Below are 16,870 nucleotides of genomic sequence, written 5' to 3'. Positions count from 1 at the left end.
CACCATGTGGTTCTGCAACTAACAGGGTGAAGTGGGGTTCTGGACCCTATGTCAGGAGGCTCTGTGCCTCTGGACTTGGCTGGAACACCAGGGCATTTCCCTGAACGCCAGGGCGGACTAACTCAGCCGCCGGTGCATGATAGATCACGAATGGCGTCTGAACTCTGACGTGGCGCGAGGTGTCTCTCAGCAGTGGGGAGAGCCTTGGTTAGATCTATTCGCCACCGGCAGAGAATGCGCATGTCCTCAGTTCTGGACGTTGGAATTTCCAAGGAGGCACTCGCCAGGCAACGCTTTTCATCGCGAGTGGAGTTGCGGTCTACTACACGCCTTTCCACCAATACTACTTCTACCCAGAGTGCTGAAGATGATCAAGCGTGACCGGGCCCAAGTTATTCTTGTGGCTCCGGACTGGGCTTGAAGAGTATAGTAACCCGAGCTACTCAGCAAGGCCATCGATCCTACGATCCAACTGCCTCTTCGGGAGGATCTTCTGTCGCAGCAACAGGGGACGGTCCTCCACCCGAACCTGTCCAGCCTCCACCTTCTTGCGTGGAGATTGAGCGGCGGCAGTTTACATCATTTGACCTGCCTCCCGAAGTCTGCGTTATCTTGGCAGCCAGGCGCCCCTCCACTAAAACTGTATATGCCTGCAGGTGGAACAAGTTAGTGGCATGGTGCACAGCAAAGACTGTGGATCCTCTTCCAGCCCCTCTTTCAGAGGTACTTCTATTCCTCCTTTCTTTGGCCCAGCAGGGCTCTGCTCTGGGCACTATCAAGGGCTATCTCGCTGCCATTTCAGCCTTTTTACGGTTTCCAGTCAGCCTTCCCTTTTCAAGTCCCTGTTGGAAGTAGATTCTTAAAAGGCATTACTCATCTTTTTTTCTCCTGTTCCTTTCATAATGCCTCTCTAAGACTTGAACCTGGTTCTGATATATCTAATGTGCTCTCCCTTTGAGCAACTTCACAACTGTCCTCTTCGTCTTCTCACTTTAAAGACTGCTTTCCTTGTTGACATCACCTCTGCCAGAAGAGTGAGTGAGCTCCAGGCTCTTTCCTCTAAACCTCCTTCTCTCTCTGTCCATCCGGACAATGTTGTTCTAAGGACTTGTCCATCTTTTCTGCCAAAGGTTGTCACTGCCTTTCACATCAGGCAGACCATCACTTTGCCCACCTTCCTTTTGCCTCCACATCCCTCAAAAGAGGAAAGACAGGCTCCACCGTCTAGACCCAAAATGGGCGCTCTCATTCTACCTGAACAGTTCCGGGTGGATGACCAGCTCTTTGTTGGCTATGTGGACGCCAAGAAAGGTTGGGCTGTGCACAAGCGGACCATCTCTCAGTGGGTTGTTCTATGCATAAAGGCTTGTTACCCTTTAGCTAAAAAGTATGCGCCCATTCTACCAGGACGACGTCAGCCACTACTGCTTTGGGATGGGGAGTTCCCTTGCATGACATCTGTCAGGCAGCTACTTGGGGCTTGCTGCACACTTTGACCAAGCACTACTGCCTGGACAGCTAAGTCCGGAGAGACCGATTCTTTGGCCGTTCTGTTCTCCAGGATTTTCTGGTGTGATCTTGGTTCGCAGACCCACCACCGTGGTTGGTATTGCTGGGGTATCTTTTCTAAGGTAAGGAATCTATCACTAGATGTTTCTTTCATATTCACATGTTACCTTCGGTAACAATATATCAGTAAGAAACATTAGTAGTGATAGATTCCTTACCAACACACCCATCCTCCCCGTTCTGCGAACTGATGTCTAGGGTTAAGTGTGAGAAGTTGGCCTGGCATATGCTGTCCACTATTCTAGTGGGCACCTTGCACCAGTCCAAACGACCCTTATTGATGGTAGGTTTAAAGACAGCCTATATAGAAAGCTATCCTAGTGGTAGCTGTGGAGAGCAGCCTTCAGGCTAAGTCTTGAAGGAATGTAAAGCAGCTTGTTTTACCAGTCTATAATCTCATGAATGGCCAAATGAAAAGAGAACCACACCAGGTATGTATATAAAATATATGCATTTATTCTAAACACATCCCTCTAGTCTCTTTTTGAGGCTATAGGCAAAAATACATACAGCAAACTTTTTTAGCACACAGTAAATTAGCACAATACAAATTCAAAATATACTTTTATTCGGTTTACTTGTATAAAACCATAAAAGTTCATAGAGCAAAAATACATTTCAAGCTTTCAGTTAAAATACATAATACAGAGTACACCAGTTAAAATGCAAATTTTTTATAGCATTGAGCTCCAACTATTTCACATTAAGGAAAGCATCAATCGGGGAGGAGCCGCGCCAGCGACCAAGGTGGCCGCTTGAGCATCAGCTCCGCCGGCCGCCACATCCTGACCAGCCATCCGGCACATTATCCTGAACCCCGTCCCTACCATCGGGTGGGGGACCAGCACCTGAGTCACTAGGCGAAATTCTGGTTCGATTGGGTGCTTTGGCGACAGACTATTGTTGTTTGAAACTTTGCGGCCTACGAGTGTGGACGCCGGGACCCCGAGTGTGGCGCTGACCGCAGTGGAGTGTGACAACATCGGCCTCCGGGACCGGAAGTGGCCGGTCGGAACCTGGTTTATCGCGGGAGGATCACGACTGGAGCGCCCTGGTCTACTTATCCTGGTCTACTTATCCTGGTCTGAGGTCACATTGCTGAGGAAACTGCCTAGACCAGCTTGCCTAGTGGTGGGATTCTCCTGATCTGGCAGTGGCAATGGCGTCGAGAGGAGACCCTGAGAAGCCACAGACTAAATCGGTGAAGAACACTCGACAGGTCCAGACTAACAAAATGGATAAGTACACCATCTCCAAGGGGTCCCCAATTGATACTAAACGTACCCTGACGGGGAGCAGAGATGGCGATTCTGTTGGGGGAAGATCCCACTTTGAAAGACTTGATGGCAGCGATCACTGGGATCCAATCTTCCTTTGGTAAGATGGACACTAAACTGGACTCGGTGTCGATTAAAGTGGGTCTTATAAGGGCTGACCTCAGTAAAACGATGGAGAAAGTTAAAAACTTGGAAGTCAAGACGACGAGTCTCATCGAGGAAGTGTCGGAGCTGCAGAAGGAGGTGCGAGATCTTAAGGTGGCCCGGACTCAATTTGACCAAAAGCTCGATGAATATGAGGGACGGGCGCGCATCAATAACATCCGCATAGAGTTCCCGGAGGTCGTCCAAAGACAGGGGCGCCTCCTCGTCCTATAATTGTCCGGGTCCTGAATTATCGGGACCGGGATGCCATCCTGCAAACGGCAAGATCCTCGGGCCCGCTGGCCTATGAGAACTCTTCACTGTTGTTCTTCCTGGACTTCACCCAGATGGTACAGAAACAACGGCAGAACTTTATGTCCATCAAACGGCGGTTGAGGGACCGGGAAATGAAGTACTCGATGATGTTTCCGGCTCGTCTTCGGATTGAACAAGGCGGAAAGACTTGGTTTTTCGATAATCCTGAGGTTGCCGCGGACTGGCTGGATCGGGTCGAGGGTTCGGACTCTGGGGGTCATACCGGGACTGATGGTGAAGATCAGTGACTAGTCGTCGAGTCGAACTAATATAAACGGTGGCATCGTGGGACTGGTTCGGGTTGTCCTTTTTTCCCCCTGGGCCAATTTTTGTCAGTGACTCTTTTTGCACTTTACTGGGTGGGGGGGGGTTGTGGCTGGTTTGGGGTGGTGGGGGTGGGCGACCTGTTGTAAGGTTCTCCCCCGTTTTTCTACTTTTAGATACTTGTAGTTAGTTGGGGGTGACAGGCACACTGCGAGTTGGGGATGAGCATATGCTATATGCAGGGAGGGGGGTTGGGGGTTTGGGAGTGAGGGGCTTTTGTTTGTTGGTTTATTTGTTTTGTGTGACCAGAGTCCGCTATGGGTGCCTATGGATATCCTGTCCTTTTTTTGGAGATATGAATGGCTTCCACTAGGTTGGGTTTGGGGTTTTCCGTCCTCAGCTGGAATGTGAATGGCTTGGGCGATAAGATCAAGCGCACTATGGTGAATCAGCTGATTAGAAGGCACTCGCCAGATGTGGTGTTGCTGCAGGAAACCCATCTCATGGCTAAACGATGTATGGCGCTCCACAGAGAGGGCTACAAATTAGTGGCTCATGCTGGCTTTACTTCTGGCTCTAGGGGAGTAGGGATCTTGGTGAAAAACTCCTTTCCTCTCACTATCCAGTCGACGTGGTCTGACAATAGAGGCCGATATGTTGGAATATCGGGACTTTGGGAGGGTAGGACAGCCACGTTTCTGTCTATCTATGTCCCCCAGCGTTACAGGTGGATACTCTCCGCGATTTGGGCCGGCTGTTTCTCACTCTGCCTGTTGAAACGATGGTACTGGGTGGGGACTTCAACGCAGTAATGGATAGTATACTAGACAGGAATCCCCCCGTGTGCTTTTGCCTTCCTGCAGATGGCTGGCGGATCTTGTCGCCGCGTCAGGTTTGGTGGATGGGTGGCGACTCCGTCACCCCAGTGATGTGGGCTATACTCGCGCCTCTGCGGCGCACCACTCACTTTCTAGGATAGACCATGTTTTATTACCGGCGTATCAGGCGGCCTTTATTCAGGAGGTGACTCATTTGGCACGGGGAGTATCTGATCACTCGCCGATTTGGCTTAGATTGCGGATGGGACAGGGTGATGTTGGTAGGGTTGCACCGATTAATGCATGGCGCCTTAAGGACCCTGCTGTCGAAGGAACTTGTGCGTGTCATGGATCGTTACTTTCAAGAGAATAAGGGGTCAGTTACGTCGAAGTGCTCCCTGTGAGAAGCGTATAAAACTGTCGCAAGGGGGGATGTTCTCTCCCTAGTATCTGGGCAGAAGAAGAGCAGGGCGGAGATAGATAGAGTGGAGGCGGAGCTATTGGTCTTAGAAACCGCTGTCTCCTCGGGGAGTGACCCTGGGGCGGGGCACCGCCTCTGGTTGCTCCGGGATGAGTACAGGAACCTGACAGAGCAAAGACGCAGCACGCTACTACGCAGAGTCGAATATATGAACATGGTGACAAGGCCGGGAAGTTGATGGCTTGGTTGGAGAAGGGTGAATGGTTGTCTCGGCTAGTACCGGAACTGCGTATTGCGGGTGCGGTGTCATCGGATCCTCAGTTGATCGTGGATGACTTTGTTCGGTATTTTGAGGAGGTCTATACCTCGGCAGGGGACTTTACGGAGGAGGAGAATGCCGACATGATTCGGGACATCCCGATGCCGTTTTTATCTGTCGAGCATAGGGAGTTTTTGGATTCCGCCCTCACGAATGATGGTGGCAATGGCCATTAGGGGGGTTCGCTCCGGTAGGGCTTCCGGCCCGAACGGTCTCCCCATTGAATTGTTTAAGCAACATGCCAGCCGCTTGGCCCCGTACTTAAAAGACATGTACCTTGAAAGTAGAGATCGAGGCGAGTTACCTTATGATCAACGCCTCACAAATAATGTGGTCATTTACAAGGAGGGTAAGCCGCGTCTGCATTGCTCGTCATATCGCCCGATTTCCCTATTGAACGTAGAGCCCAAGGTGCTAGCCAAATTGCTTGCCGCCCGTCTAGTGAAGGTTATCACGACGCTGGTGCATCCGGACCAGTCCCGTTTTATGCCGCGTCGGAACACCGCCCTTAATCTCCGTCGGCTCCATGGGGTGGTGGCAGGTGCGTCCCGCATCCATGAACCGGCGGTGTTGTTGTCCCTTGATGCCACTATTGCCTTTGACCGAGTGGAATGGCCGTACCTTTTTGCGGTCCTAGAGAAGTTGGGGTTTGGCCCAGAGTTTATCGGTTGGGTTCGCCTTCTCTACTCAACCCCCCTGTCTCGTGTAGTCGTAAATAACCATAAGTCCCGTGACTTTTCACTTAGGAGGGGCAATCAACAGGGTTGCCCTCTCTCACCACTCTTGTTCGCCCTGGCCCTGGAGCCGCTCGCGGCCTGGGTACGGTGGGACCGTTCGATTAGAGGATTGCGTTGGACTTCGGAATGGGAGGATAACATTCTGTTGTATTTGACCTCCCCACGCAGTTCCCTGATGGTTTTTATGGATATCCTTGCGATTTTCGGGAGGTACTCGGGCTTCGCTATTAATTGGGCGAAGTCTGTCCTCTTTGTGTTGAGTGGCGATCCCCCTAGGGTGCCAGTGAATTGCCCGGTGAAGCTGGAATGGATCAGTTTTCGGTATTTGGGTATCCAATTATCGAGGGATCCCAAGGTACGCTTCAGTTTGAATTTGTTGCCCCGTTGGTCAGACTGCTTGGTGACGTTGCTAGGTGGAAAGCACTACCGCTCTCCTTGTTGGACCGTGCGGTCCTCTTTAAGATGATGGCCCTCCTGCGCTTTGAGTATGCTCTGCAGAATTCCTTCGACCCGGTGCCCCAGTCGTATGTTAATGAGATCGAATCATTGCATCGCGGCCTTCTGTGGGAGGGGAGGCCACGTATTGCATTGTCAAAATTGATGTTACCTTGGTACGACGGGAGTATTGGTCTGCTTAACATCAGGAAATACTATTGGGCGTCCCAGTTGGCTCCTATTAATCGAGCAATTTATGGCTCGCCGATGGACCGTGGCCAAGTGCCCGGGGGAGAGTATACTAGAGTGTTATATGCAAAATGTGGTTGTTTCCCTTTGGTGGGTCCTCCATCGACGGCGACGAGGGTATGGCACGAGGCTAACAGGGCCCTAACTGGACGGGGGTATAACACTGGCTACACCTTTGTGGAGCTCGGAGGAGTTGGGGACTCTGTGGAAAAGAAAAGGGTTTGACCATTGGGATTTGATTGGAATTGCGCTGGTGCGAGATGTGTGGGGTAAGGATAGGGTGTTGATATTTGAGGAGTTGCAGGCCAAGTACCAGCTGCATGATACGGAACTGTTTCGATACCTTCAGATTAGTCATGCATTACGTGCAGTAATCCCCCATTCCACTGGCCGGTGTTTTTTCCGCTGAAGTTGCACATGGTTCTCATGTTGTGAAGATGCTGGTTTATGTTACAAGGGGTGGTCAAGGGATGTTGCTGAGTTTCCAGACGGCCGAAAGATTGCACTTGCTTGTCTTTGCATTGGCCATCCATCAATGGACTATTAATGACTTGTTGGTTCAGTTTTCACTATTATTCAATGGCATAGGCTGTCTTAAAGACCGGATGATCAGGCTGCATATTGATGAGTCCATCTAACCGGTGGCGTTACGTCACAGGAGGGTGGCCTTTCATCTTGGGCCGAAGGTGGAGGCAGAATTGGCAAAGCTGGAGGAGGCTGATATTGGAGGGCCCGACTCCCTGGGTGTCGCCTATAGTGATTGCTCGTAAACCTAAGCAACCAGGGGAGGTCCGTATTTGCGTGGACATACGTTTGCCTAATCTGGTGATTAAACGCGAGCGTCACCTCACCCCTACTGTTGATGATATTGTGGTGGAAGTAAGCGGGTCTAGGTGGTTTTCCAAAATGGATCTCCGTGCTGAATACCACCTGTTGATGCTTGACCCTGCTTCACGAGTGATCACCACGTTTTCAACGCATGTGGGCCTACGACGATATAAACATTTGAGTTTTGGCATTTCCAGTGCTGCGGAGGTTTTCCAGGATACAATTCGTGAGGTTTTGTCTGGACTGGATGGTGTAATAAATGTCAGCAATGACATTCTGGTGCATGCCCCTACCTTGGATGGCCATCTTAGCCGCCTTAAAGGTGTGTTTCAGAGGTTGCTAGATCATGGACTAACCCTACATGAGGAGAAATGTGAGTTTTTGAAAACACATATTTCATTCTTTGGTTATCATTTTTCTCAAAATGGTGTGTCCCCTGATCCTCTGAAGGGGTGTGACATTCAGACTGCCTCTGCTCCTGCTAATGTGTCTGGTGTGAGGAGCTTTATGGGAATGGTCAACTACTGTGACCGCTTCATTCGTAATTTGTCTGCTTTAACGGCTCCTTTCCGAGAACTCACTAAATCCAATGTTACCTGGGACTGGGGTCCGGAGCAGGAATCTGCTTTTCGAGCTACCAAGTAGGCCCTGTCTGCTGATACTACTCTGGTGTACTTTGACCCGTTGCTGGACTCTGAGTTTTCCGTTGATGCAAGCCCAGGCGGCCTGGGGGCTGTACTTTCCCAGCGACAGAGAAATGGTGAGTTGGCTCCAGTGGCGTATGCTAGCCTTGCTTTGACTGCCACTGAACAGCGTTATTTTCATATCGAGAAGGAGGCCATTGCAGTACACTGGGGGTGCCGTCATTTTCATTTGTATGGTCAGCCTTTTGTTGTACATACTGGCCATAAGCCGCTCATTCCTTTGTTTATGGGTTCATCTTCAAAGCCCCCTCCCTGTATTGAAAAATGGATTTTACAGCTGCAGGATTGTTTTACGGTGGTCTTTCGTCCTGGGGTTTTGAATCCTGCTGATTATCTTTCCTGGCATTTTCGTCCTGCTACTGTTGCTGAGGAAAATGATGCCGAGGACATTGAGGAATATGTGCGGATGGTTGTGGAGCATTGCAGGCCTCTACCTATTTCTATGGAGGAGATTGTGGATTTGACAGCTCAGGATGGGTGTCTTCAACTATGCCTGTCCGCTGTTGGTACTGGGAAGTGGACCGAGATCATGTCTTCCGCCAAAAGCTGTACTCTGGACGCTAGATCTACCTTGGCATCTCTCTTCCAGGTGCGGGATGAACCAGCTTGTTCCCCGGAGGGGTGTCTCATGAGGGGTCCACGGTTGGTGATTCCTGCCTGTCTTCAAAAGCTTGTGGTGGATTTGGCCCACCGGTGCATCAAAGGGTTGTGAAGACCAAGTCCTGTTTAAGATCTAAGGTATGGTTTCCCGGATTGGACGCACTGGTGGAGAATACAGTGTTGGGTTGTGCGCCGTGTCAGGCTGCTGGAGGTGGGGATGCTCCGGTTCCCATCATTACAGAAGGCATCCCCTCATTCCCTTGGCAGAGGGCAAGTGCTGATTTTGGATGTTTACCTGATGGGCGCCATATGCTGGTGGTGATTGATGACTTCTCTAAATATCCTGAAGTGGAAATATTGAACACCATCACAGCATGTCGCACTGTACCACTGTTCGATAAAATCATGGCGACACATGGTTTGATCAAGGTAAGAGAGAAGACCCCACGTGTTCCAGGGAACAGGGTGCTAAACGACCGTGTAAGTCAAAGGAATATCCCTGGACTGACTTTTGGACAACAGTTTTTATTATATTATCACTTTGATCACACCTCATCCATACATATACTGTTTGGAAACAGGCCAAAAACTAAAATATAACGTTTACACACTTTTATTAAAATACAATCTGGTCACCTAATGTTAAAATTTCAGAAAAACCAGGTATTCTGAAAACATTCAATGTAAAGACATCTCATACATTTCAATAAAATATATAAAAACCTAATTAGTACAATACATAAAAAACCCTAGTCTAATGAGCACATTTTGTGACAAAAATTAATTTTCAATAATACAAAAAGAACAACATAAACCCACTGTATTCAATAAATCGAATGATGTTTCTACAGATTATTTGGATCCAATGGCCTTTAAACAATTAATATGTTGCCACCAGAGTTCCTGAATTGACGTGTATCTGGTGCCCCCATGGCTTTACTTGGATTCTCTATTTCACAGTGCGTCGACGCGTTTCGGTGTTTATGCCGTGGATATGGTCACACCTTCCTCAGGACAAATTTAAGCGGGGTCATCAATTTCCTGAAACTGGTATCCTTCTTAATTATTTGTGTCGGTATTGCAGTGAGCTCAGCGAGTGGATGTCCTATATAGCTGATCTCGCCAGGTATCATCAATGGCACCGTCACACTCTCGTGCGAGGAATCTTCTACAGGGTCTGTATATTGAATTCCTCTATCTTGGTCGTTCTATCTTTTTATGTAGGTCCCTCTATTCTTGGGTGCCCGTTATCTTTTCTTTAATGTGCGAATATCTTATATCGTGCACAGTATTTCTATCGCCGAGATTTTCAGTAGTCGTGTAGACTGAATGGTGAGTTATTCAGCGGGTTTCTAGAACTGGATATGTTCTGGTGAGTAGCCGCTTTCGTCGTAACCTCGGGTCTTTCTCGATCTCTTTAGAGATGGATATGTTCTGGTGAGTAGCCGCTTTCGTCGTAACCTCGCGTCTTTCTCGATCTCTTTAGTGATCGAGAAAGACCAGAGGTTACGACGAAAGCGGCTACTCACCAGAACATATCCAGTTCTAGAAACCCGCTGAATAACTCACCATTCAGTCTAAAGGACTACTGAAAATCTCGGCGATAGAAATACTGTGCACGATATAAGATATTCGCACAATAAAGAAAAGATAACGGGCACCCAAGAATAGAGGGACCTACATAAACAGATAGAACGAACAAGATAGAGGAATTCAATATACAGACCCTGTAGAAGATTCGAGACACTAAACCACGAACCTCGCACGAGAGTGTGAAGGTGCCATTGATGATACCTGGCGAGATCAGATATATATATGACATCCACTCGCTGAGCTCACTGCAATACCAACACGAATAATTAAGAAGGATACCAGTTACAGAAAAATTGATGACCCCGCTTAAATTTGTCCTGAGGATGGTGTGACCATATCCACGGAATAAACACCGAAACGCGTCGACGCACTGTGAAATAGAGAATCCAAGTAAAGCCTAGGGGGCACCAGATACTCGTCAATTCAGGAACTCTGGTGGCAACATACTAATTGTTTAAAGGCCATTGGATCCAAATAATCTGTAGAAACATCATTCGATTTATTGAACACAGGGGGTTTATGTTCTTTTTGTATTATTGAAAATGAATTTTTGTTACAAAATGTGCTCATTAAACTAGGTTTTTTTAATGTATTGTACTAATTAGGTTTTTATATATTTTATTGAAATGTATGAGATGTCTTTACATTGAATGTTTTCAGAATACCTGGTTTTTCTGAAATTTTAACATAAGGTGACCAGATTGTATTTTAATAAGAGTGTAAACGTTATATTTTAGTTTTTGGCCTGTTTCCAAAGAGTATATGTATGGATGAGGTGTGATCAAAGTGATAATATAATAAAAACTGTTGTCCAAAAGTCAGTCCAGGGATATTCCTTTGACTTACACTGACACATGGTTTGATTTCTGAATTGTGTACTGATAACGGACCTCCTTTTTCCAGCCATGAGTTCTCGACATATTTGCAAGATAGGGGTTTTGTCCCCCGTAAAGTCACCCCTTTATGGCCTCAGGCCAATGGTGAGGCAGAACGCTTTATGTGTACTCTTAACAAAGCAATCAGGATTGCCGTCACTGACCGTCAGGATCTGGACTGTGCTATATTTGTTTTTGAAGGAATATCGGATGACTCCTCATTCCACCACGAAAGTCAGTCCTATGACCCTCTGCATGAATCGTCCTGTAAGCGATTTTGTGCCCCAAATGGAGGCGGTTCCTGCAAGCTATGCAGTTGTGGAAGCAGGGGGGGAAGGGCCTTTCGCTTCCTTGCGCCCAGACTCTGGAACACGCTCCCCAACGAGCTCAAGGGGATTCCCTCCCATACCCTGTTCCGTAAAGCTCTTAAGACTTGGTTATTTCAACAAGTATACCTTTAACTTTTTCCCTGGTGACTCCTGAGCTTTTCGTGTACCATCCTTTAGCGCCTTGATTCCTACGGGTTTAGTTGCGCTTTACCAAATTTCTATTAATAATAAAATAATAAGTTGTGGCTGGGGAGCTGAAGAATCGGCAAGTGATGAATGACAGGGCTCGAAAAATCCCCAAAATGGTACTAGTCCTGCAGGACTAGTACCTTAAAAAATGTCCTCGACCTAACTGAAACCTACTTGACCTCCGTCTCTGAAAGCGGAGCAAATGTGACAAGATAACAAGATTTAAAGGCATCTTTATTGCTCATTAACTTTGTGAGCAATACAAAAGCCTTTAAATCTTGTTATCTTGTCACATTTGTTCCATTTTCACAGACAAAGGACAAAAGTTGGTTTGTTTTCCTACGCGCCAGAAAGGGCGTGTAGGACCTAAAAACAGCTCGACCTTGTTAAATTTAGCTCGACTATGCGAGCGGTCGAGTGGAATTTTCGAGCCCTGAATGATAAAGTGGCATTCAGACGTGGGGCTAAGCCCCAGACTTTTTCAGTTGGTGATATTGTAATGGTGAAGAACCGGCACCATAGGGGGAAGTTCAGTTTACCTTTTGAGCCTGAGCCTTGGGTTGTGCAATCTGTTCATGGGACAAAGGTCACTGCTGTGAGGGATGGGTTGGTTGTTTCGCGGAATGTATCTTTCTTTATATCTTATCGAGCTCCTGTTGATGTTCAAAATTATGGACATGTGGTACCATCTGATGTGGACTCTGTAGGTTCAGATGACTAATTTAATGATATGGGTTTGATTCCACCTTTTGCTCCACTGGCAGACAACGTGACATCTAGGCAGCATGGTGAATTTCCATCTGTGTCACCATCTGGTGTGGAGTCTGAGCCTGTTCTTATGACTCCCCCTATTGAATGTCTGATACCCGAGTCTGATTCTCAACGACGGGGTGTGGGGAGGTATCAGTTACGGTCATGTCCTGCTCATTCTACACGTTTGAAGAATTATGTAACATGTTTAAAATGAATTTGTGTTTGATTTTCATCTTTTGTTGAATTTTTAGAGGAATGTGATTTGGGTACTTCTCTTACTTTATTCTGACTGGCGGTACCCAAAGGAATCGCGCTGACTCACCTGTTCTTTATGTATTGTGGGAAGTTGATTGGTTAATTGGGGGGGGGGTGGTTTTGTTTGAAGTAAAAGGGTCCTGGTGTGGCCAGGACAACGAACAGTCTAACCTGTGTGTGGTGATCATTGCTTCTGACTTACGACTTCCGACATTACATTGTAAATACATCATATTTCTGTATAAATGCATATCTTGTGCTTGTGCATTATTGCAATATATCTCCAACAGTTCCCCTTTGCACAATATGACTGATAAAAATATAGCCTTATAGCCTGCTCCCTTGGTGTGCCACACTGGTTGCGAAGGCACTCAAGCAGACATATATCCTAAGCAAGCCACAGGTAAGGGCCTATTACAAGGCAAGAGAGAAGGCCTTTAACAACCGGTATCGCCAGAGGCAGGTGGGTGGTAAAAGGCTATTATTACATTCCATCCAATCAATGATGGTAGAATGTTTCAAATTAAAAAGAGGGAAATAAAGTCAAACATTAGGAACACAAGGCTTACACCAGCCGTTATTATCCCTGAGCTAATTCATTGTCTTCAATCGAGCACTCAACATTCAAATGGATCTTTAATACTGATTACACAGTTATATACCTCAAATAAAATTGATGCTGATGTGAATGTTGACACCACCCACCATGTAGACAACATACACAGCCCTTAACAATAATGTAAAAAATATAGCATCATTTTCCTTACCTTAAACGCTCGGGTTTTTGATTGTGTTGTAGAGGCGCAGGAGCTGCAAAGGAGGTTGGTGCCTCTTCTTGTTTGCCCAAAAATTAGGTAACGTTTGGCAGCCCGAGGCTTTACCAGATGCTGAAAAGCAAAATATAACAATATTTAGTGTGGGTCTTTCCCAGTATTTACACAAAGCAAATTGCATTTATGTAGAGCTTACTTCCCCTGAGGAGGCGTTGAAATAATTTAAGTACCCCATTATTTTTTCTTGTGTAGTCATACTCATTCACATGCAGGGTGTCAGAGTGCTTTACATCAACACTTGCATATTACATGTACAATAAATTATATACGTTTGTAATTGAATGTACAGGATGTGTTACATAAAACTGGGGGATTGCAAGGTGTGGAAGTCACATATCTTCCATAGCTCACTGTGCTATTATCCTCGCAATGTGCTCAAACATACACGATAGACCGGCTAAACATATATGTGAGGGCTTTAGATCTAATGTCACTTCTTGGGATGCCACTTGCTGTAAAGTCGTGGCTTGTGATGCCACTTTCTATATCAATTCCTGTGATGCCATGTGTGATGTTGTGCACCGTGATGTCGCGCACCGTGGTGTCACTTGCATACTGCCTAACTAGGTTAATCCCCCCCACTTCTTTTTTTAGGACTTGTGCCCTGCTTGTTCCTCTGCACTTCATTCAGTAGTGCAAAGATAGCTCAGTGGCTAGTGTGCCAGCAGCTGAGATCTGTGCGCAGTTCACAGGCACAAGCCCGGTGTGATCCTGGCCCCCTCGGCCTCGTGATCCCACAGAAGCCTTCTCTTCAGGTGGTTAATAATGCCACCTGGAGTCGGTGTGTGTTGCGTGCTCCAGTAGTGAGTATTATTACTGTCATCATCTGGACCTCCCACCTCCCCCTCAGCTTTTCAAGTAGCTCAAGGCATTGATTTTTCTCATGAAAGTTAAACAATTAGGCTCTGAAAAAAAGGCTGCAGGCCTACATCAATTGTTAAAGATAAAGAACTGAGAATGTTTTTCTGCTTGTAAATGGGCCTTCGGCGGGCCTGGCCCACCTGGTCCCCTGCTAGAATCTGGCCTTATGGGCAGGGATATGCTACAAATGAAGTGGGAGTGCCACTAAAGGCTCGAGTCTACTTCGAGCCAAGTATCTGGTTGTGGCTCGGCCCGAGGTCCTCCAGGACACTCGGGCCAAAACCAGCTTTGGTGAAATTCTCCAGCATAAGTTTTTTAAGGTCTTGCTTCCAGGGATTAAAGAAGTGCGATAGAAAAAAGAAACTGGAGGCTGAAAGTAGTACTTGGGAGGGGAAAGAAGCACACAGAACCAAATCAACAGGCTAAAGAATCCCAGAAGAGGAAAGGAACAATAAAGGCAAAGGGTCCAGAAAAAAGAAAGCAGATAGCATTGCACGACTCCGCGAGGGTACAGAGGCAAAAGAGAGTATGAGAGAAGAGCAGAGAGAAAGAAAGTGAAAGAAAAAAAGTGAGAGCAGTGAGCCAAAGTCAGAGAGCGTGGCGACGGGAAAGAGAAAATGAGACAAAACGAGGTCAAGAGCAACAAATAGAACGTGTGTTTAAGAGAGGAAATAGAGGTAATTGAATGTGAGCAAAGGGTGAAAAGTGGCACACTTACAGCATTATTAGTGATAGACTGCGCATAATGTGTAACAACCATTTTTTGGGGGGCCCGGTTCATGTTTGGCTCTTAGAGCCAAGCCAGACTTTCTGGCTGAGCTCTCCCCATAAATTGTCGGGCTCATCTACAAGAATAAACCCCTGACGAAGGGCCGGACATAATGGCCCGAAATGCATTGGGTAAACGAGATTGATGAGTGTGGATCAAATTTACGCACGCCCTCGGGGTGCAGGATAAAGCTTGTATGAGCATTGCTGTACCTTTTAGAATTTGGTGAAGACGTAAGCGCCTCTCGTGATTTGCTCAAAAAGCAGGAAGAATTTATTAACTTATGATTACTACGATACAATAAAAGAACTTGGAGGAAAAATAATGTGTCCATTGGCATCTGTGGAATGCAATATGAAATACAGCTGTGCATCCGGTGCGGGGCGTTATGCCGCTCCAATTCAAAGCATTCATTGGTATCAGCGTGGCCTCGGGCTGTCCACGCTTTCCGGGTAGCACGCAAATAAAAGTGAAGATTGAGGAACAAACAGAACAGAATTTGAAAAGAGGTGTGCACCATGTCATTTATACAGTACAATAACTGTGGATCGGCCATTCCTTAACCGCATGCGCGCTAGCGGTTTTCCCGCTGCGCGCTACGATTTCAAAAATCCCGCGTTACGTGACAAGGACAGCTCGTCATCCGCGCAGCGCAGGTTACGCCCATGACGAGCTGACCTTGTCATGAGCGCAGAAGGGGTTAAGCATGACATTAATGGTTGGGTCAGAAGTTTGAGTCCCGCTGGGCCGGCTACTAATGCAGCAGCTTTTCACGTCTGACTCGCTGCCAGAACAGACGTCTGTAAGGCGATAACGCGCTATTGCCTATGCTATGAGTGACGGCTGGAGTGAACAAAAGTCGCAACCTCTTCTGCAAGCAGTTTTCCATGTTGTGTTATGTGGTTTTAAAGAATCAGTATGTTTTGCAATGAAGGCACAAGTACAGTAACATCAAGAGGGTTGCCTAAGATCACACAGTGTGTCGAATGTTCAAAGGAGAATTCGAATACAGGTCTCGTAATTCAGGTGTGATTTTATTATAGGAACCAACACCACATACCACCTGTCTAGCCATTCAGAGGCGGACTCACCTTGAGAGAAAGTTTCTCGATTTCCTGAAAGATGGGCAGAGTGGGAGGAAATTAAGTCAAATAAACACGAAGGCTACTCGAAGCTGAGGCCTCATTTCACTGGAGGCACCTGCTTTGAAGAGGCCGCTTCGCAGTTAATGCTTCCGTTTTAATACCCCCTTTACTAAAACTGCTGTGCTGATTAATGCCCACACCGCCCACCCAGTACAGAGTCTATACTCGTTAATTATACTGCAATGCTCCATGTTAGTGCACAGACAAGAACACACCGTGCATCGTAAGGTGAATGACTCCTGACTGGGTTAATCATAACAGCCGTGATCTAAGGACCAACGTAATTAGCCCACATTTTCTCTGCACATTAACCACCAGCGCCTTCTATATGGCTTATTGGCTTGTCCAATTTGCTCAGCTTTTCTCACTCTGGGAGCGCGTGTATTTAAAAGAAGCATACTAATAAGCAATCGGAGGCCCTCCATGCGAACAGTACCAGCCACAGCACATGTTAAGATTATGAACTGCCACAACAAACCTGAGTGCTAACTTACATAGGCAATAAAAATGGGGACTGGAGCACTGACTGAGTAGTAGTACACTACTATCTGTACGAAATGCTGAGATCTGACGATCGAGTTGTCTGTG

The 16,870-nt window shown here is 47.0% G+C and overlaps 1 protein-coding gene across 5 annotated transcripts in view; it reads left to right on the top strand.

Moving 5' to 3' along the window:
* PPP4R1 (protein phosphatase 4 regulatory subunit 1) overlaps positions 1 to 16,870 on the top strand; it is a 689,584-nt gene that overhangs the window by 589,484 nt on the left and 83,230 nt on the right. The gene's annotated exons all lie outside the window — the stretch shown is intronic.

Source organism: Lissotriton helveticus, chromosome 4_1 (assembly GCF_964261635.1).
Source record: "Lissotriton helveticus chromosome 4_1, aLisHel1.1, whole genome shotgun sequence".
In the NCBI taxonomy this organism is placed as follows: domain Eukaryota; kingdom Metazoa; phylum Chordata; class Amphibia; order Caudata; family Salamandridae; genus Lissotriton; species Lissotriton helveticus.
This window is presented reverse-complemented; position numbering and strand designations above follow the sequence as displayed.